At 43.0% G+C, this 21,639-nt stretch overlaps 1 protein-coding gene across 1 annotated transcript in view; it reads right to left on the bottom strand.

The window, feature by feature from the left end:
• Window positions 1-21,639, bottom strand: part of SH3BP5 (SH3 domain binding protein 5) — a 455,787-nt gene that overhangs the window by 324,026 nt on the left and 110,122 nt on the right. The gene's annotated exons all lie outside the window — the stretch shown is intronic.

The raw sequence follows: 21,639 nt of genomic DNA, 5'->3' as shown, positions 1-21,639 counted from the left end.
GCAGGCACAGGCTGTGAAGACCAGTGGTGCCACCCACATAATCCCATCTGAGCCCTGCAGTTGCATGGGCCAGGCGGTTGAAGCCACTAGCTGTCTTTACACCAGGACTTTCGTACCTGCCTCCTTCTGGAGACAATATTCTTGTCTCGCTGTTTCCAGATTCACCAGCTGAACAGGAGAATTTTCTCTGGTCACCGAACTTCCTTCTCTTCAGGTTTCCTGGGGGTTTCTCTGTTCCTGAACGTCTGGTGCTCATTGTTTCTCTGCTGCCCAGGGACATCTGGCCCCCAGCAGAAGTGGGTCTGAGCAACAATGGATGTGAACGTTGGAGCCCCCAGGAGATCTTTCTGATGACCAACAGCAGAAAAGAGAAGTATTTTATAAGCACTCACCAGTCTGATGACTATAATGATACACAGTTTTTAGAGGGCACATTAAAACAAGCAGTCTAATTCCAGTCTAATCCAGTCTAATTAGCTCAGAATTTAATCACCCTTGCAACTGAGGAAAAAGACCAGAGACTGTCTGTTTCTAATTTAAGCAGTACAAAATTTCTCAGTGTGTGTCCTGGAACACCAAATAGGTGAATCTATGTACCTTTCATCTCTCAAACAAGTGACCCTACCATCCTTTTAATTCTCCATCCCACCAGTGATTGCAGTAATCCAATGGATCATTTAAAACAATTGGTACTAAGCAAGAGTGATCATGAAGTCCCTTAAGTCCTACTTGTGCGATACTTTCTCCAGCACTCTTTTTTTTTTTTTTTTTTTTTTTCTCTGCTGCCACAGATAAAGAGTTCTTGACCTATCAGGACAGGAGAATCCCATTTCTGTTCCTGCAGTGTTTGCAGGAGAGTGCCCCCATCCATTCTGTTTTTAGAGAGGGAGTGGGAGGAGAAATGTTGCCCTTGTGAACACTTTGCTGTGCAAACACCATTCCAGATTAATGATTTTTGGTCCATTAAATAAACAAAGCAGATAATTTCTGCCATTCTTCTTCAAGTCTTTGTGAGCTTCTTTATGTCTGTCTCAGACCAGATCCCTTTCTTCTAGTTTGCCTTCATTTTTCTTTCCTATATTGCCTTTTGCTAGGACTGGACAATTATCTGATAGCCAGCTGCTGCCCCACTCAGGTGCATTAGGAAAGGAGAGTGACGAATTTCTGAATGGCTGAACACATTGTGTTTTTCAGTATTGGGGACAAGGCCCTGTAAGGTAGGAGCACAACTGCACTAAGGTTTTCTAGGTCCAGCTACTCTTACGTATAGCTAGGCAAGTGCATTGAATGAAGCCCAGGAACATAAGAATATAGGTAAGTTAGAAAGCAGATCTGCAGAGTGTAATGGAGGTAGCTAGAGCTGCTCTGAATTAAAAAAAAAAACAGCTGATGAGGGTCATTAATGTAAAGGTCAGAAAGTTGTATGTAGAAGCAGAGTGGACTTTAGCAAAATGTTAAGAAAACCAGGTATAATGAAGAATGAAATCAAGTCAGGGATGATTTAATCCAAGAGAGCTGTGAGTGATACGCTGCTTGTTGGTATCTGCTTTTGAGTATTGGCCATGATTCAAGGTGTCTTGACTTACTGGTAAGTATGTGCCACTTCTGGGGCTTCATAAAAGAACTTGATCCAACACTGCACTCCATGCCATATGGGTCTTCTAGCAAGTTGATTTCTTTCTCTCGCAGAAACTTTCATTGTGGTCATGTAGCCGTTCATGTTACATTATAAATGGCTACATATGCAAGCTCTGCCGAATGATGCTTCTGACTTTTATTACCACTTGTCCTTTTCAAAGGAATAGACATAAAGGAGGAAGAAAGCCCTCAAGTAATATCACACTGCATGGACTGTACATGTCATTCACACTCACACCTTATATCATAAGGTCAAGAGCTTAACCTTGCCTTTGGAGGGCTCCCTGGCAGGGAGATAAAAGAGACTTTCCTCTGAATCAGAGTGACTATGGGGTGGCCATTGCTAGCAGCAGGCCATAGGCTTTCTACTAACATTACGGCTCAGGCCTCTGAGCCTATCAGGCATTTAGTGGGTGGCTATGAACCTGTTCAGCTGTTAACTGCAAAACATTGCTCAAGATTCAGGAAAGCATCAGGGTGTCATTGCACCATCTTCTGCTATAGCTTAATGGTGATTCCACAATGGTATGGTTTGGCCATTTGTGATAAAAGTCTAACAAAACTAAGCGAAAGTTTAATGAAACTAAGTAGTTATTATAGCTAACTTCTGGGCCAGTAAGGGAAGAATGAATGACAACAAAAAAACAGAGAGCATGTAAAAGTAACGCTAAGTGGACACCAAACCAAGGAGGAACAGATGCCCCTGCCCACAGACACATATCGAGCAGATACCTCCCAACAAAAAACTGGGGACACTGGTGACTCATTGTAAACCTTCGCTCTTAAAACTGGCACCGTCAACCTTAGGACCCAGGAGGACATGGAAAGGGTGAGCATTAACAGAGAAAGGACTGAATATCAGAAAGTCTGTGCATAATAATTTTAACTAGAGAATTAATAGGAGTGAGCAGTAATTGGATAGCTTGGACTGCATGTGTTAGTATTATTGTAACTGTATTAATAATACATCTAGTCACTATAGCGAAGATTCAAGCCTATGTGCCATGCGTGGCATCTAGCACAACACTGTCTTATGAGCACAGGTGAGGAGACCCAATGCACATAGGAATATATATACCTATATGAAGAATATACATATACAAAAAATACGTGTATATATGTATGTATGTATGCACATATATGTATGAGATATATATGAGCTATTCTCTCATATTTCCAAGAACAGAGACTGCATGAAAGTCAAAGGGACTACAGAGAATTAAAGACAACAGAGCAGTGAACTCCCTTATCCTTACCACCCTAAACTATGTAGCATTGGCACTCAGGGAATATGCTTTCAAGAGTGGCTTTCCTTGCCTCCCTCCATGACACACAGGTGTTGAGAGTTGCCTTGTCTCAAGACCAAGTCAAATAGGCACAGCCAACTAGACCTGGTCAATCTGGGTGAAGGAAGGAGGAATAGGCAATCTTCTCCTCCCAGGCTCTTCCCAGGAACAGGAAATCTTATCTTCTCTGTCAGAAGCTCTTTTTCCTATGCTGGATTATTTAAAACCTGTTCAATTTTGCAGTAGGTTCCCTTGGATTAATATTTTAAGCACTCCTGCAGTCAGCATAACAAAATTTGAGAGAGGTCATTGCTGCCTTGCTGGATATTGATTTCTGCCCGATGAGGAAGCATTTTAACTGGGTTACAAAGTGTTCTTCTCTAAGATGCTTAAAATAGGACCAAGGAACCATTATGGTATAAACTAATCAGCTGGACATCAAATTCAGAGATGATCCTGAAATTGCTTAGACATTGATTCTTTGTTATCTTTTCCTGTGGAGCATATTGCTCAATTCTGTTACCATCGAACTGGTGTCAGAAGGAAATTTCAGTGAGCAGCAGCAACACAGAAAACTGAGTTGTTTTTTTTTTTTCTACAGAAGATTTTGGTCTTTTCAGTATTTTAACAGTAGGGGGGCATGATCAGAGAAATTGCAGCTTTTATATGTTTTTACTGCTTCTCAATGGAACAATGTTACTACTTACGATTACTATGCCAGTGAGGCATGAGAGAATGGATGTTGCAAGTGTATCATGATACTACTCTCAAAACTGTAAAAAAAGACATCAAATTAAAAGACATCAGGCAGTTGATCTACCCCCTGAAAGTCCCACTGAACCTGTCCATGCAAAAAGAGGGCAAAACGGGGACCTTTCTTCCCCCTTTTAACTTAATTCCTGTTTGTTTAGTACTTTTGAGAGCCTAGGATGAGAGGAATAATCCACAGCATGCGCAGTGTGGGCCTTAGCCAAACCCCATAGAAATCAATTGAAAAATATCTTTCTTGGGAGGTGGACTAAGCTTGGTATTAATCAGAAGCTGCCAAACCTTAAGCAGTTGTCTCTGTGCTAATGCAACGTTGTCTCCCATCACAGCCCCTGTTCTGATTTAAATCTCCTTTTTCTTCCCGGAAGGGGTAGGTTTGTTTTATAGTTTAAAGTGCCACTGGCATGAGGTTAGCAGAGGCTCCCAAGAGCTTGTGGGAAAATGTTCTGGGATGCTTTTTGTATCTGAATATGGTCTCATGCTAGGAGAAGGTCACAGCGCTGACATGAGCACACAAATACAGTTGGGACATTGCAAAAATGTACAGATGAGACATTGCAAAAATAAACATAGGCAAAGAGGGCTAATCCACTGATCCACTGTTCTTTGCTAGACATGAACATTGCTGCTGTGCTCTGACGGTTCAACAGGCAGCAGGGAGCTCTCACGAGGTCCAAGGAGCACACAAGGTTCTAGGTGGAACACATGACTGACACAAGGGAAAATTGCCTCTTTCCTGGGGGGGGCGAAGGATTTCTCAAAATCAATCTGTGATCCATGTGGGGCAGATCCTGTGCTGGTCTGAAGTAGCTGAGAGTTCTGTTGCTTAATATCAATTGAGAATTTTGCCCACAAGTCTAATGCAGAATTTATTTCCAGGAGGCATTGCTAGAGGCTCCATGATAGCTAATGGCTGCAATTCTCTATTAAGCCCTCTCATTGCAAGGAGAGTTATTTCCTTTTTTTCTTCATTCTGTCTTCTAGTTGTGTTTTCTAACTTTTCCTCTTTGCCCTCTTTAGCTTCCTTTGGCCTGCTTTTCCAGCAAGTTAAAAAAAAGGATCTTTAAATAGGATCAGTTCCTCTGTTGTGCTAGTTGACCACTGCAAAGTAGGATCTGCTTCCTTTTTTGAGCTTTTGCATATATTATTCCCAGACTTCTTAGTACCTGCTGGCATATGCCATGGGCAGTGCTCCCTCAGTTTGTTTTCCTGACTGCAGGGAGAATGCAGGTTAAATCCCTGTAAGTGAACTGGCACACTGGAGGACCCCCCCTGCCGAGCGCCAGATAGATGGATGTGGAGACAGAGATATGGTGACTGGGATCTAAAAAGCACAGGGAGTGAGAACTAGAGTGGAGAAAAAAGCATGGGTGCTTCTCTTTTCCCATGTTCTGCAAGGAAATACAGAGAGATGCACACAAAGCAGGACTGGTCATACCCTCCCTTAAAATTCTGCTCAGAAGTCATTGATGGTTTCCCTGTGTTTCTCAGTATTAGTGCATCTGAGAGCACATTTCACCTGAGGAATCAGAGTCCACCAGTGGTTCAGTGCAAGGTGTAGCAGATCTTTCATGTTGGGAGCATATCAAGGAAATATTTTTTTTTCACATTGACCCCAACACCTTTATAACATTCTAAAACCAGCAAGGAAACTACTCAGAAAAAAGCAAAATCTTTGTGTTTCTTAGCTTGGCTCACCATCCTACCTGTGTTTGTTCTTCCCACCTCTTGCGTTGAATGCATTAACCTTTTTTCTCCCCCCATTTCAATCCCCAGCCTGGCAAGTCACAATGTAGGCAGTGTTGTGGATAGCTTGCCTCTATTTTAAGCACAGGAAGAGCTGGGCCTGCCATTTTAAAACTCTTCTTCTGCTTTCCATAGACTATGAAATAACTGGTCTCCCAGGTGTTCACAGAGGTACAGTTCTGTTTCCTACTGAAGATCTAGCTATAAAACTATTGCATTCATAAAAAGCCTCTAAAGCCTCTGGGAATAAATACTTGCAAGGCAAGTGTTTGCTAGGAGACAAAATCTTGTTCACTTATTTAAAAATAGATGGTTTTTCCTCTTTGCTCAGACCATGTTACCTTGTTTTTCAGCGTGGGACTAACTGGCAAAACCAGTCTAAGCCAAGAGCGTAGACCACAAGCCCTGGGAAGGAAATGAGGTTTTGCCATAGCTATTTCCTTACCACCTGTACCCAGAGAGAACATACTGTGGTGCCAGCCTTTACTGTCCTTGCTCAGTCGGTGGTTAAGGGTAGAAGTCCAGACCCAGCAGAGAACATAAATATCTGCCACACATTTGTCTCCTGGTGAAGTGCGCAGCCATCAGTTAGTCCCCATGGCTCTCTAGATTGTGCGTGGAGGCAGAGAAGTGCCTCCAAAAAGGATTTATTACATCCTCCTCAGAAATGTCAGCCACAGATAACGGAGGAGAAGATACTGAGGAGTAAGTCTTAATTCCTGTTTGCCTCGGAGGGAAGAGCCTTACTTAGTGTCACGGAGAAGCACCTTGTTCCACTGAGGATGAGTGGCTTGTCCTTCTTTCCTGCAAGTGGGTGTCAAGGTGCTTTTAGGGAACTGGCAGAGGAAAATCACCCTTTGAAGCTAAGCAGATGACAGGTGTTTTATCCTTTTTGCCAATAATAAGGTCCGTTAAAAGCTCTCTTCCATGACATGAGACCCATATCCAGATCATACCTCCTCCAGTGGGGATTTACGTCCACACCTTTCATTTCCCACAACAATGTCGGAAACAACAGGCAATAAACTATTGTGAGGGGAGGGCTGGGGGAGTATTTTTGGTCTCTCCTGTTGAACTGAGCCCATTTTTGCATTTTCACCATTGTGTCTGTGGACTGATTTAATGTCATTCGGCGCTGAAATAAGCTGAAATGGACATTTTTGTGTTGGAATGAAAATTTTGATCAAAAATACCCATTCCGTTGCCAAATTTTCATCTTCTAGCAGCAGGCTGATTTTTAAAAACACTTTCAGATGGAGAGGTTTTTAAAAGTCTCTGCAGAAAGTGGATTTCTAGTCAATAACTAGATTTTGAAATTATGGAGAGTCCCAGCATGTTATTTTTGTTATGAGTGAAGTGAAGAATACATGAGACTCTTCCTTTGTGTTTCATTTCCAGCCTTAGAAGGAGAGAATGTATCTTGAAGCAACCTTAACTATCACTAAACAAAAATGGTTATATGAATTTACTGCATGAACTAAGCAGTTCACATTGTTAGCTTCAACGTATAAAGAAATTCTGCAAAGAATGAGTGAATTTTAATTTTGTCTGTGAAGTTTAGCTCTGTAAAATTTATGACTGCGGAATTCAATTAAAGTCAGCAGAGTTGAGCCAATAGAGAATTTGACCTCAAAAGAATAAATATCTCTTATGGTCTCAATAGACCAGTGTGTTAGTGGGCTGTCAGTTCCTAGAAGTCAACTGCATTTGCTCTGGAAAACAGGAATAACTGTAAATAACTCTAGCAGAAGCTCTAAAAAATACTATTTTTTTTCATGCCTGGATTTTCTGTTTCATTGTGAGGTGTATGTACCTAGCTGTGAATTAGGCAAAATTGCCCTTCTGACTTGGAAAGTGTATTGGGATATCTCCAGGTAAAAGGGATGAGATGGCTATTACTTGGAAGAGGAGGGAAAAGGGACGAAATAACAGAGTGCAATGAATTTGCTGTGTTTTCTGTCATTTTTATCTTAGAAATATAAGGTGGTTAATGAAAACTGCTTCTTGTAATACCACGTTTCCATGCCCTTGGCAGCAGTACAGAGGTCATATGTTCACACAGAACAATTCTTTGGTGACCTCTCTGATGTGCTGAGCACAAACACGCTTTTCTTTGCCCTGGGCATGCTGTACTACTTCTATTCCCACTTGTTTCTTCAATAAACACACATACTGTGTCAGCTATAGAGAAGTGCCACTGGCCTCATTTCTGAAAGCTGCCTCTGTGTCTGGCTCAATATATCTCACTGAAAAGCCTGGCATTTCAGGAGAGCACTTTTCATTTGAGTGGTCCCTTAATTTCCAGTCTATCACCTTTGGTGATTAGTGGCCGGAATGTGGACAACCCCTGCAGGCAGACATGACAGCAGTAGGTGAAATGTTTGTTAATTTTTGACCCTTTCCAGGTGAAAGCAGCAAGCCCCTTTTTTGAAAGAGACCAGAATGGAATCATTGTGGTTTTGCTTGAATGCTTGACCTTTCTCTCTCTATTTTTTTGGTTTGTAATTAGGATGAGGTGGTGCTAACAGTTACTTCTGCTGGATTTTTCTTATGACTGTATGCAGGAATGGATGCAATTTCCTCATAAGGTCAGGTTGCTACAAAAGTCTGTGCCGAGTCATGCAACTGTATATAAATTAATGCAAAAGTGAATCTTATGTTTCTCAGAGTGTATAGGCTGGTCTTTAACTCTTGCTGGTTGTTAAATTGTGACCCTGAAAGCCCCTAATTCACATAGTTTTCTCATGTTTGATTGCCCAACAGCCCTGCAAAGCTATACCTAGTGCACATTAAAGGTCTTCTAAGAACATGAAAGAGTGGCCAGAGGGATCTGCAGGAGGTGGCCCGTGGGTCACAGATCAGGTCCAAGGCAAGTGTTGACAGCCAGACTCCTAAAAAGATATGAAGTTTCAAATTCATGTCTGGGTCAGAAAACTTTGCCAAGGTCTGGCTGTGAAAGTGATACATGTAAATAAGCTGATTATGAGACAGTTTAGTAGTGATGAAATTCAGCTTGTGCAGGGAGCCAGCAAAAAGTCTCTGTAGCCCCTCATGCTCCCATTAAGCTCTTCTTTTGACTGTTTTATCCACCTGGTGAAAAGACATTTCACCCGCAGCAAAGACCATATATACATGTTGTCCTAAAGATAGGTTATTTACCCGGTGTGCAAGAACCAATTCACAGAGTTGAGATACTTGTTTTATTTCATTCCGTTTCTGCACAGAGATGGGTGCTAGGTGGTAATTCCACAAAGCTAGCACACCCTGTTATCCTTGCATCACATATTTATACAATTAAACAGAGTCACTACGCCTACTGTTAACACCTACTTGTTAGTCGTTGGTTATTTCTACTTTTGCTTCAATTTAAAGACATAGCTCCCTTCAAAAATGCTACACGTGCTCAGTGGGCAGGGGTCTCTCTCTGGAGGTGGGTAGCTCTTCCAACAGAGGTGTGTTTTTTGTCTTATAATTACTGGTTCACTTAGGGGACACCAATTAGTGGATCTCGCTGACTAGTAAAAGAGGAGTAAAGGGGAGTTTTGACACTCGGGGATGTATGTTCATTGTTTTAGAGATCTCTTGGCCTTCTGCTCCTCATTATAGGTATCCTGGTGCCTATTATCCTTAGTACATTCCTTCCTAAGGTAAGCAATGTCAACAATCAGTCATCATACACACTGAGATTTTGTCTGTGATGCTGTCAGAGTCCAATATTCTCTGACCAGGCTCCTTCAGATATTCCATGAGGAGGGTTTAATATTTAATATCAAATTGACTTCTTCGATATATTTGGCTTTCCACATGGTTTTGATTTTGAAGAGTGATAGTAACAATGCACTGAAGGCACAACACAAGCATGCTATCGCAATAGTAATACACAGTGGAATCACAATACAGACATGATTCCCTGTCTCTGCATGCTCCACTGCTACCATGCTGGGTGTCCCCAGCCACCCAGCCTGTCTGGTGCACGCACAGCCTGGCCTTCAGGCCCGTGTTGTGCCGCACAAATCGCTTGGCCGCAGGATAAATTTTGCAGCTGATTGTAGTGGAGGAGCCTGCAGGCAGCTCCCTCTTGGCATGGCTGACTCGGCCTCCTGCGCATCCGTGCTGTTATCTAGGTGTGCAGCAGCAAGTTCTGATGTGAACGTCCTTTCTGTTTGGCAGTGGAAGTGATGAATAGTGTTGTTTCTTGGAAGAAAATCCTATAGTAGCTCCAATGACCAAAACGGGGGAATATCTCCTCTATGGAAGGTGTCTGCTCAACATACTGCGTGTGGGTTGGAGGCCCATTTGATGCTACACCACCTGTGGTTCCCACCAGCTATCAGGACATAAGATGATCTCTCAAGGTCCCTTCCAACCCAAAGCATTCTATGATTCTATGATTCTATGATTCTATGATTATCTATAACATTCTCTCCTTAGACAGTTAGCTATAATAAATACCATTTTAAATGATACCTTACAGAGTCTGTGTGCCTTTTTTACTGTTACCATCATGGACCTGCACCTCCTGGTGCAAAAGAGGATGAATGGCTGAGTGCCTGCAAATTTAATAATTGTTATTATTACTGCTCAGGCTTTTCGAGTCCTATTTGGGCTTGCACATGAAGACTTAGGAATCTGAAGCAGTAACATTAGAGCATTTCATGTTTTCATTTTTCATCATTATACTAAAACTAATAACCTAATCATAAGCAGTAGGCAAACATAAATATACCCCCCCCCCAACAGTTATAACACTGGATAAATATATCTTAGTTTATACAAGAATTAAGCATGTCTCAGAGAATTAAAAAAAGACATTTTTTGACAAGGTTTCTCTGTGCAAGTCTGGAACTTACTGAGAGAGCCAAGCCAATTAAACCAGACCGCTTCTGGCATTCAAGCTGCTGTTGAACTTTTAAGAAACAAACAGGCACCTTGTGGATTTGCCTGCTGCACATGCATGTGCTCAAAAAGCCATCAAATGCGTTCAGGGGCAGAGAGGCCCATCAGAGGCTATTAGAGTGGATACGACATCTGGCTCAAGAAGTCTCTAAGGCCTGAGATGGCAGCAACTGAGAGAGTATTTCAGAGGAATTACCTGTGTGTGGTAGCGCAGTCCCAACAGCCTTCTCATAGACATCTGCTCCTACTGATGTTTAGAGAGAAGACACATCCACCTTCTGTCTGATCTAGTACATCTGTTAGTTCTTTTGTATTAGTTTTGGGAAAGCAGGGTTTAATTATTGAGGTGAAGAAAGAGAAGCAAACTGAAAAATACAATATTAAACTATGCATAGGCATATTCACAAAATACAGTTAACCTCGCTCAGCAGATAGAAGTCAAAGTGAAAATGCCTGTCTGGCAGCCCCTCATATTTAAAACTTCGCATATGCAGGTTATGTAAAAAGCTGTATATATACAGTACAAGATGAAACTAATTTGTTCTTGGCAAATAAAATAGCTTTGAAACCATAGGTAAGTGATTTGTTTTTATGTGGGTGATAATCATTTGCACTGATGTGAAGTGACCCCAGGAGGTCAGCTTTTGTGCTCACGGATCTTAATCAAAGTCAGCTGGACTGTAAGCACATGCGGCTTCATGGAGCCCTGTTTCAGGTTTATGGCGATTAATCTCTTTTGTCACAGTTCTGCCCTGTACCCTGGCCAAATGTGGGCTCTGCTGTTCTTGGCACCGTGCCTCTTCTGCTGTGGAGATAATTCCTTCCTCAGAGAGCTCACAGGATAGACCATGACTGGGGGGAGATCGAAGGACAGCGCCCTGTCTGTCATCATAGAGCAGCTGACTAGGGTTTAGGCCCAGTGCATTGAATTCCAGTCCATTATCTGGTGCTGCCAAAGTCTGTAGACCACCAACCATGGCTTTTGGTCACCTGGTACTGAGCAGTCATCCAAAAACTTTTGAAATCAGGCATTCAGCAGAAAAGTTAGGTTCATGGCACATTTTTGTTTCCTTCCACCTCTCCTTGATACTCCATATTCGCATCTCTCTTATTTCCCCAGGAAATAAGTATTCTGCCATCTACCTTCCCCCTACTAATGTCTGCTTTACTTCAAAGAATTATCTTTGCTTTCAGAAACAGTCTACCAGGTACCTATATGCTTAAAATCCAAGCAATTGTTCTAAACTTGTCTCTGGCTTTGAAGTCTGCTGCTGCTACTTCAGGCCAGGAGGTCTGGAGCGCTCAAAGCTTGTCTACTTTTTCCAACTATCCCATCTTTATACAAGGTCTGGTACAAGATACTGCCTCCATCTACAGACTTGTCCTCCCCAATGTCCTTAGACCATCACAGCTGCAAGGGCACTCTTATCTTCATACTTACTCAGGATACAACAAAAAAATACTTATTCTTACCATGCTGATGCACAACATGTCCCATTTGTCACTCTTCATATCTCCATGGTAGATTGGCATACATAGGCTTTTTTAAGGAGAGGATTTTTTTATCCTGAATTTATTTAAAGGAATCTGCCACCACTGGCAGATGGAAACATTTTTGAGAGAGGCCTTATATGTGTGAGTCATTTGAGGAGGAAAACCATTTCACCAGAACAGCATGACCATTGGGAAGAGCTGAAGCAGACTGAGCGAGGAGCAAAGCAAGATGGGTAAGAAGGAGCAGGATGACTGTCATGCTGAGAGGCCAAAAGGTGGGTTTGGCTTTGGAGGATGAAAGGCGGGATAGGATACTGTTAGGCCTGAGTTGGGGAGAGAGAGGAAGAAACGAATATCAGTCAGGCAGACTGACCAGCTTTCAAAGTGTTCATACAAAATTAGCATCCTTCTTATTTTGTGCTGATACTGCTGACGTGGCCAAGCAAGTAACTACAGTGTTTGTGTTTGAGAGAGACAGCACTCTTGGCTGATCCATACATCAGCTGCCTTTAATGTGTCTGGCTTTACCGCGCATGTACAACTAACCCCGTGTTTGACGGGGCCTATTGCTTAGGTCTGACGTAGCAGACTCCAGCTGCAGGCAGGATCTCTGTCACTTAGATTTTCTATTATCTTTGGCACTCATACTTACACCCAGGGCTGACTCAAGGGACAAACCTGCCTGACTGAAGCCAGAGGGTTCATAAACTCATCAGCCAATGCTAAAACGGTGTGTCTGATATGCTCTTATGCAGTTCATAAATAGTTCAGGGCACCAAAATGGAAACAAAAGGAATGAACACAAGGAAAAATCACAGATATACCCAAAACTGGATGCATTTTTCACTTCAGCTGTATTATTTACCATTACTATCATGAACTGGAGAGGTAGTACTGTACTTATGACTACAAAGGTGAACAACGATAATGAAACACAGTGAAGATTGTAGGAATGTCCCAATCAAAGTGCACCTCGCCCTCCACCAGACCCAGCTTTGCACTCCAGTTAGCAAGAAGTTCTCTTCCCCCATACTGGATAAGAAAAAGCTTTTCAATCTGTTAGAATCAAAACAGTGATTTTAGTAAGTCTCTCTATATATCTATTCAGTTGGTGAACAAACAAGCTATTTAGTGCAGGCTGTTTTCAAGCTGAACTACGTAAGGGTGAGTCTGCAAATTAGAAATGGTTGTTATGATTGCTATTGCAGGGATCATTCCACTCCTTCGTGGGCTGGTTGTTTTCTCCCACAGGCTTCTTGTTCTGTACAACTGACTTTAATGGCTATAATTGCATTTCTGAGCCTATGAACAATCCCAAACAATTGCAGTAATGTTAGTGCACAGGAAGTGACAAACAGAACTTGTTACATTGTCTCAGAGTTAGTGAAGCAAAGCAACAGTGAATAACAATACTGGCAGGTGGACTTGGAAAGAGTTGTAATAGAACTTTTTTCATCCGCAGATCTTTTACTCAAGGAGATAACCTGACCTGCGTGGAATTGCAATGGAAAGGATTCTACCTAGGAATTTTAGAGTTACTGATCCAATTTGGTCCATTCCTGGAAGAGCAGCAAAAGGTGATAGAAATGTTGCTACAAGGACTACTTCATACTTTTTTGAAAACATAGGGGATGAATCTCTTCTCCTGAACTAGCAATTTGTCAGCAATTACTTCTGAACCATGAAAAGTGAAACATTATTCATTTACAGTTGTCAGCCTCACAGAAATATTCTATGTTGTGCAGTTTTTCACTTAGCAATTTTTAAAGGATTAAGTCCCTAGGAGTCGTTTCTGGAATTTATCCCCATTCACTGGAGATGGTGCATTTCTTAGAGTACAACAGTGAATTTCTTGTGAGAGTATGGTATTTCTTTATCAGATTCCTGTGGTCAGTTTTATGACAATGGAATATATATGTCAGGACATAACATATGTTTGCAGGTGTGGCTAAAAACAATTGAATGAGTTTGGTGTACAGCTCTGTGAGCTTGGCTTGCTGGGAGCAAGAGGGATGGGAGCAGTCACTGTTACTCTTGGAGACCTCCTCTCCTTCCAGCAGCGTAGCACAGCTGGCCCACACCCTCTCCTGCCGCAGCAGCTAGTTTGGCTTTCTAAAACTCAGGCATAGCAAAATAGACAAAGGGCTGTCTTTTTCTGCTGTCCCAGCAATCTGCTGCCCTAATTACGTGCTTATTTTGCCTGTGCCTACAACTTGTCGTGGCTCATAACCACGTGATCAAGGCTGTCCCTGAGGGCTTTTAATTGATTAAAGCAGCTCTTGAATCTTTGGGCAAGAGATGCAAGGTATAAAGCTTTGTCTCAGGAAGGGAAATAAATAGGTTAGAAAGTATTTTGGTTCAGCTTCAGAATTAAATTCTTATTTGTTTCAAGACCTCACAAGAAGAAGATGTGGGCCAGAAAAATGTTATTACCACAGAGTCATATGTATGAGACAGAAGATTCAGAAACTGAATCTAAGACACATCACTAGCTTTAGTGCTGTGGTAAAGGAATAAAAACATAAACCAAAAAGTAGCTGTCTAAGATATTTTGAAGAAGCCATCAGAGAAACTCCAAAAGAGAAAAGACAATGTCTATAACCAGCCATTATTCAAAACAAAGTGGGACAAACTGAATTTCTCACGCCATAGCTGTGAATTTGCTTTATGGGGTTTTTTTTTGTTAGTGATGATAGAAAATTATAGGGCAGCAGATGCTTTTAAAGATTATTAAAAATGAGTTTTGCAACTGTGTAAAAGAAACAAAAAACTGCATTCTTGATCTCTGAGGAGAAGCACATCTGACATTCTTCAAAATGTAGATTTCAGATGTGTTTTGTGACCTCCTTGCTTGAAAACCTAGGGAGCTATCTTCCTAAAATTGGCAATTAACAAGGTATGCTCCTATAATCATATAATCATAGAATCATTTAGGTTGGAAAAGACCCTTAAGGTCATTGAGCCCAACCGTTAACCTAAGACTGCCAAGTCCACTGCTAAACCATATCCCCAGGCACCACGTCTACAGGTCTTGTAAATACCTCCAGGCATGGGGACTCAACCACTTCCCTGGGCAGCCTGTTCCAGTGCTTGACAACCCTTTGAGTGAAAAAAATTTTCCTAAGATCCAATCTAAACCTCTCCTGGTGCAACATGAGGCCATTTCCTCTCGTCCTATCCCTTGTTACTTGGGAGAAGAGGCCCACACCCAGCTCGCTACAACCTCCTTCCAGGTAGTTGTAGGGAGCAATAAGGTCTCCCTTCAGCCTCCTCTTCTCCAGGCTAAACAACGCCACTTCCCTCAGCTGCTCATCACAGGACTTGTGCTCTCCATCCTTCACCAGCTTCATTGTTCTTCTTTGGACGCATAATATGTAGAATGTTTGAAACAAATAGAAAAAGTGCTTTTTGACTTGGAATAAAATGTTGGTCACAAAAATGGCCTAGAAGTTTTATTTAATTTAAATGTCCTCACTCCTCCTGGCCCAGAGGGTCCCCAGTTCTTTAGACAGCTCTGCCTGCATTGCCAGTTCTCACAGTTGATCCTGAGGTAAAGAGGTGAACATGAAGACAGGAGGTCTTTGGGAGCAGAAGCCTAGTGAATGAAGGGTCTTTGTCAACACTGATGATAAGTCCCAGGAAGAAAGTGTCCAGGAAGATTGATGGATGTGATGAATTGAGCTATAGGGCATCACACCCATCTGCTGACATCAACACAAATGGCGAAAAAGGCAGTGAAAGCTTAGGAGGAATAGGCAAAGCCCTCTGTTTACTGGACCTTGTGAAGAATGCACAGAAATGGGGGATGGATCTCGCTCCTGTGAGCTGGCAAAGTACCATGCAAGAAACCAGACTCATCTTATTGCAGCCACCAGTGTCTTCTTACCTCCATTTTTACATTAACATTTCTCTCCATTTCACCCTATTGCTGTCTCTTCAGAGGATATTTTGAGACCTCCTTAATATTCCAGCATCAAATGCTGTACGAGCATTATGCAAGGAGCAGACGCAGTTCTGTGGTCTCTTGAGATGTATAATCATCCATCCTCTCTCCTGATGTTGCTGCTGTCACTCTATAGGGAAATGGAGCAGTATCTGCTGTGTATCCTGTGTAAATGTGATACCATAAATGCACTGTAGAAATGTGTCTGTAACAAACACATTATTCATGTCCTTTATATTTTAATTTCTAGAGACTTGCTATTGATCATAGCAACTGGTATTCATATATGAATCTGCCAGTGTCAGTCATTGTCTTTTAACTCCACATATTCGTGCTCAATGGTAGCAAAAGCAATACATTTTTCCTTGGGGCTGTCGGCAATCCAGCTCGTTTGTCATTTTTAAATGGACACCTGGGGCAGATTCTGTCCAAGCAAAACAAATCAATACAGTTAGTTACACTAAATGCATTCAAACAAGGATACTTGAAGGGGGAGAATAAAAAGGTGCTGTAGCAAAGAAAATAATGGAGAGGAGAGGTATGCATGCTACAGGCTTGGCAAAAGCTGGGAAAATGTCATCAAGTTTAATCTATTCCTTGGGATTGAGGAAGGGATTGAGGATCAGGTGAAGAGAACTACAAAAAGGAGGATAGGGCTGAGGAGGAAATGGAAGAAAAGCCAAAGAGGTAGGCTTAGGAAAAAAGATAAAGATGGGTCCCCAGGGTTGAAGCCGAGGAACCGATGAAACCAGTTACTGTGCCACAGGCACTCAGCAGGCCTGGAGGCGAATCTTGTTTCTGGTCCATCTGATACAGGACCAGTGTTCTGGACCTTGAAGCAGCTGGGGGATTTTATAGCCCCTGACACTTAGGCTGCTATCATGGCTTTAGCATGGCAATAAATGTCACAAGACAAGCAGCTCATGCAACAGCCCAGCTCTTGGAAATGGTGCAGAAAGAAAAAGAATCTCTTATGTCCATTTTTGTAGAAGTAGATGATATAGAAGGTAGGGTTTGCTTTCTTTGCGAGCATTAAATCTTAGTCACTGGTGGGAGTTAGTTGTAGGACTGGTTGAAGTGGGTGTCAATTTTTTATTTTTTATTTGAAAATGTTTATGTTTGATGGTAGCAAAAAGAATATGCTTTTCTGTGGGGTAAGCAATCCAGCTAACTTGTCATTTTAAATGGACACCTTAGACAGAGTCTGCTGCAGCAGAGCAGACCAGTACAGTCAGTTGGATTAAAGGCATTAAAACAAATACACTTGGATGGGAGAAGAAAAAGATGCCACAGGAACGGAAATCATACAGAAAAAAAGGAGGTACATGCAACAGACAGGGAATCAGGAGGGATGGGAGGCTTTGTTTTCACGTGCTAGAAATAGCTGAACTGATCCACCAAGATCATCATTAAACCAGCTTTAATAATGTGTTGTCATCAAAAAGAGGAAATTACCTCCACTCCCCAAATGAGTAGACTATGGAAGGATGCTTCTAGATGGCTCACAAGGCTGCAGCTGGTTTCTTGTTCTCCTTTCTTTATTCAAAAACCAAAGATACTGTAATTCATCAGGATCGTTATGAGAAAAGGAGTCAAAGAGGTGCATTCAGTTTTTTACATTATGTGAATCTGAATCCTAGAACAATAAGCAGATGGTGGCAAAGTGGCTGAAGTGTCTCACCGTGATTCCAGAGTTCGTGTCTCTGGCAAACCCATCCTGCAGGCTGTAGGATGAACCTTGGCTATAGCTGATCACACAGGTTGGACAGGTGATGGAAGCAGGATCTCAGTCACGTTGCTTTTACGTGTGTTTCTGGGTATGTGCTAGCTCCACTGAGCAGTCTAGGTTTGGCAAGAACTCCAGCAAAAGTACAAAACAAGTGGTGCCGGTACGCTTGAACTTGCGTGGAAAGGTAGCCCTGAGATTAGAGGGCTACTAATTTCTGAGGGCTGAGAAAAGCCCTCCTGAGAAAGCACTTGCTCCTTTTAGAAGAGGCAGGGATATACCATTCTTTCACCCACAGTGTCATCTCTAGACAAAACCCTCTTTCTGCCTTTGCTTTGGGAGGGAACTGAGGAATATGATTTAGGGACAGCCAGCAACATCCTGCTGCATCAGCTGCAGGCAAAGCCAGACCTGCGTTTCCGGAAAGAGGAGAGCAGCCGGTGGCGGGGGGGGGGGGGGGGGGGGGAAGGGGAGAGACACGGCCGTATTGCGGGACTTTTTGCCGGCGGATGGTTGGTCCCAGCACGACCTGCCCCCCGGCTGGAGCCTGTCCAAAGCGGCAGCGCCTGAGCCGGGCTGAGAGGAAGGGACTGCACCCCGGGACCCCCCTTCCCGGGCCCTCCTCCCCCGGCGGCACCCCTCGCTAGGCACAGCCTCCCCCCGCACCCCCGCGGCTCCCCTCCACAGCCCTGCGTGCGGTAAGGCTTCGGATGCGTCTACTCGCCGCAGATCTCCTTCCTCCGCTCCGATCAATTCATCCGGATTTTTTACCTGCAAGTTGTATTTTTTTTTTTTTTTTTTAAAGTCTATTTGGAAATAGGGGAGCAGAGGGCGAGCAGCCACCGAGTGACTCGCCACAAACCCCCTGCGGGGCGAGAGGCGCTCGCAACCGCCACCTCCCCACTCCGAGGGTGCACCCTTCCCCCTTTTCTCCTCAAGCCGGGACGGAGCGGCCGAATCGGCGGCTGAGGGAGGTAGGTTGGGATGCGGTGCGGCGCTGACAGGGTGCGGGAAAAAGGCCGGCGGAGGGCCGGGGGCGGGGGGGATCCCCGCATCGGGGAGGGCCGAGGCGGGAGCCGGGCCGAGGGGCGGTTTCCCGCCCAACGGCCGCCGCGCTGAGGCGGGGGGGTGGGCGCGTGCCGCCGCGGCCGCTGGTGGGGGCGGGCGGCGGGTCTCCTCTCCGAGGGTTGGGTTTTTTTTTTTTTGGCGGGGGGGTGGTGGAATTTGGTGCCTTCTCGCAAATCGCAATCGTTGTGTGAAGCTTTCTCACCCGCGGCGACGGTGAGCTGTGGGGAAGCTCTGAGGTTCAGCCGCTAATTTGGAGCCCGCGTGCTTGTTTTGACTTAATTTCTCCTCCGAAGGAAGGCTCGTGAAGCCTCCTCGCAGGTTTTCATTGCGGGTTTTAAAATGCTGTGGGTGTTGGGTTTTTGGTGTTTTTTTTTTTCTTTCCACTAGCACTTGAAAAACATTCACCTGTAGACCACTTCTAAAATAAATGCTAATGGTTTTGTATCTCTCCGGTTACAGCGTGAAGGAAGATATTTATGGTGCTTGCCCATCCACCCTATGAACAAACAGGTTAGTACCTAAAATAAGTGGGTTTGATGTTTCAAGTAACTTGGGAAAAGGAATGTCAACATACAATCGTAGAATCTTGTTTCTAGCCCATAGTCCCTAGAATCTTCTATCTTTTCCAGCCTTCCTTTAGGTTGGAACAGATCATCAGGTGCAGCCATTGGAGTGGGAGCAGCCTTGGGCCCAGCGTGACTTGAACACACAGGTTTCTGATCTGGAGTCAGACATGCTGGCGCTGTGCCATGGAGCGCGCTATCATTCATGCGGATGTGTATTTAAGCTAGTTAAAATGTTGGTGGCATGAAGAAGTTTAGTCCATTTTCCTTTGCAGGCAGGTATTCTTTCTGCTTGAAGTAAGGTGTAGAAAATGATCCTTCTAATACACTCCTGTGTGGCCCAGTGTACTTAATTGGGTGTGGAAAATATGTGTTTATGCTGTTTCTTGCTTCAGGTTGTTTTAATAATGGAATGCAACTGCTTTTAGATACTTCATTAAAATCTTCTTTTATTTGGTTTTTGGCTAACAAGCTCGCAATGTTAGCTAGAGTTACAACTAGAGTTACATTACAACTCTGTTTGAACTGTGGAGTGGATGAACTCCTCTCTGGTGTCTCTACAGATTTCAGTGAATGGGCAAGTATGACTATTGCCTGGTGTGTGTATGAGATTTAGATGAGTGTAGGTAAAAGTAAATACAGCCCTATGCGTCTCATCCCGTTATGTGAAATCTTGCAGTGTCTTGCACAATTCAGATAGCGAAGATCTCAACTGTGTGACGATTTCAAGCGGGCATGGAGTGACAGGTGTCCTTCTGACACAGAGGGTGTTGCTTAAATCAGGATTTACAGATTATTCTCTGATGAAATTGTCCTGATTGCCAATGGGACAAGATCGTATGAGGAATGTCTTAAGTGATGCTCCCTTACCTAACATACTCCCTGTCAAAAAAGATTTTTGGAAAGAGAAATCATCTCTGATGAAGACAAATCCCAGTACCAGGGAAGCACATGAGATACTCAACAAACCAAGATGTAAATTTCCCCTTTTCAAACAGATGCAGCAGAAAATATTTCAGCAGTTATCATGGGTGTTCTTAAGTGTTAATAGTATAATAGTGGTTATTGCTTTGCTCTTTAGTAATGCTTTAGTTTTTCTAAGAGTCATTTGCCCTGAGTGTTTTTTTCTTTGATAATGAATTTTTTTTTCCCCAGTGCTGAACATCAGTGCTTTGATCCAGGAATGACTGGTATATGTTAGGTGGCAAGCAGATAGTTCTTTCAGTCACTTTACAATTACAGATAACTCTGTGTACAGTTGAAAGCTAAAGAAAAAATAATATTTAATGATAAATAATAATATTTAAACAATTCAAATAATAATAATTAATAATAAAAAGAAAAATATTAAGACAATAAAGCTATTACCAAGCCAAGAAAAGAAAGTGTTGGAAGAGTAGATTGGCAGTAAACAGGGAGCCCATATGGATTTAGAAAAGGGGGTTAATGAGTGTAAAAAATGACGTTCTGGAAGTGAGATGTGTCAGGCTGAAATGAAGAGTTTCCAAAAGCCAGTCTGAGTTAGATTTCACAACAGAAATCAGAAAAAGCAGCAGCAGTGGGCAAAGCTTAGAGTGAAGCTAGTCCCAGAACAAAACAAATAACTTGCTTCTCTTTTGAATGTTAACATAGATGTTGGACGATGGGTACACAGGCTGAAGAACCCAGGGGGTTTAGAATATGGAAACTGTGTGAAGAAGCATTGGTTCTGCCTTCTGTCTCAGCCCTCTGGCTCTGGTTGGAGCTCAGGAGAAGACCATGTGTTGCAGGTACAAAGGGGCTGACGCAGTGTGCTGTGGCCATGGACTGTAGACCACCTTTTAGCTCCTGTCCTCAGCACAGATTGGCATTGGCAATTGCTGAAACAGCAGGGCAGTCCTGAACAGCCACTGGTATACTCCACCGTCAGTATGGAAGAATTAGGAGATGGGAGTCAGGATAGATCACGTGAGGCTAACTTGATATTTCTATGCCAAAATAACTGGTTTCTGAAAATGAGAAAGGCAGGAAAGTTCTTCTTGTCCTCCTCTGACACTTCTAAGCTTGCCATCTCCCACCAGCCACCTCTTTCCTCCTCAACCCCTGTGGAGCATAAGAATTTTTGATGTGGGGTTTGTCAGTGCTCGGAAGTACTGAAAGGCCTTTTGGGGTGAAGAGCTGTCTGGCCAGGAACATGCAAAAATAAAGGATAAACAGAAGTTACAGGAAACCTAAAGCACATTTGAATTCTAGAAAACCTTTCTAGAGGATATGAACATATAAACAGCCTTATCATCAGTATGCATGTTTCATGTCACCTTTGGGTTTGTCTAACATAACTACGTGTTTTATTTACTTAGATTTAGTAACTTTTCATCACAAGATCTGCGAGTTAAACTGTGTTTTTATATTTTATGTGTAGTGCAGCATGATAATAATAGGCTCTGCATTAATATGCACACACACATGCACACAAACACACTTCACGAACACATCAGCAGTTAGAAGAAAGATGCCTGCTTTAATGTTCTT

This window comes from Pelecanus crispus, chromosome 2, assembly GCF_030463565.1.
Source record: "Pelecanus crispus isolate bPelCri1 chromosome 2, bPelCri1.pri, whole genome shotgun sequence".
In the NCBI taxonomy this organism is placed as follows: domain Eukaryota; kingdom Metazoa; phylum Chordata; class Aves; order Pelecaniformes; family Pelecanidae; genus Pelecanus; species Pelecanus crispus.
The sequence above is the reverse complement of the archived record's forward strand: the minus strand, read 5'-3'. Positions and strand labels throughout refer to the sequence as shown.